The following is a 1229-nucleotide window of genomic DNA, read 5'->3' on the forward strand; positions in this document are numbered from 1 at the left end:
GCAGCCATGAAACAAATTAAAACATAAATTTGACACATCTTCTACAATTATTTCCTTTTTATTTTTCTTGAAATCCTGAAAGATAACCCAGTTATGATTATATACCTTCAATTGACAAAGACCCAGTAAAAGTCTGTTAATAGTGGCAAGCATGATAGGAAAAATGAGAAAATAGACATTCTTAGACATTTTGAAAAAGAGATTTTTCTCTCCTAAAAAGTGTCTCAGTATTTATAAATGTAAATGAACCATATTTTTTCCTGTTAGATTATTGTTCAGCCCACCAAAATATATTGAATATGTATAGTATGTTAAGAATTATACAAGAAATAGAAAAACTTCAATATTAGAAGTTTCCTTTGTTGTTATACCATTGAACAATGTTTCATCATATATGTAGCAAATGTTGTCATCCTTTGTGACTAGTAAGATCCTTAAGCCTTAACATGCCAGAAGCAAATGAGAGTGAGTGATTGCAGAAGAAGTAAACAAACAACAAACAAGCAAACAAAAATGCTTAGAAAGAACAAAGATCATATACTTGTTTGGGCAAATTGTACATAATAACAAAACTTCTTTTCTTGCCTTTAATTGTTGGAGTGATGGTTTTATGTATTGTATAAAGATTATCCTTGTATTATTAAAATGATAATTTTTAATTTCTAATCCTCAGCAGAGAGTTGAGTTCAGGCTTGTGCCCCTCACTGTCTATACCATTCAAATGTCCCTCCACCTTACCTGGGCAACACAGAAGAGCTGGCCCTGATGGCATAGTCATCTCATATACTTGGTGAGCCAATACCAAGTATATAAGAAGAGGAGACTTGTTCCAGCACCTCACAGACTTCAACACATGGGAGTGTAGGCTCTTCACCTTGACTGGGCAGTACATTGGAGTTGGTTCTGGAGGTTTGGATGGGTGCAAGTGAGCTTACCCTGAAGGCATGAGAGCAGGAGATGGTGATCTTGGGTGGCCTAGGAATGGTGCAATAGAGCTTGCTGTAGTGGTGTGGAGAAGACATATGCATGGCGAGGTGAGAGGGAGAAATTACCGGCTCATCTGCCACCCAGGACTATATCTAGGGCACTGAATTTGCCAACTGAATGAGCTAGTCCTGTTTTTTTAAAGCTACATGATCTTTACAACAAAAGAATAACACGGAGGAGTCCTGATGAGGATCCAATATTGATGGTGTAACAGAAGACAGATATTTTAAACCAAACCATGA

General features: G+C 36.6%; 1 pseudogene across 1 annotated transcript in view; it reads right to left on the reverse strand.

Annotated features, from left to right (window-relative positions):
* The window catches only part of LOC308415233 (prothymosin alpha-like), an 87207-nt pseudogene extending 86179 nt beyond the window's left edge, over nt 1-1028 (reverse strand). The window contains exon 1 of the transcript in view: nt 936-1028. The product of the transcript in view is annotated as a prothymosin alpha-like (transcript). The remainder of the gene's footprint in view (nt 1-935) is intronic.
* Nucleotides 1029-1229: the final 201 nt, after the last annotated feature.

The sequence above is a fragment of the Micromys minutus genome (assembly GCF_963924665.1).
Source record: "Micromys minutus genome assembly, chromosome: X".
Classification (NCBI taxonomy): domain Eukaryota; kingdom Metazoa; phylum Chordata; class Mammalia; order Rodentia; family Muridae; genus Micromys; species Micromys minutus.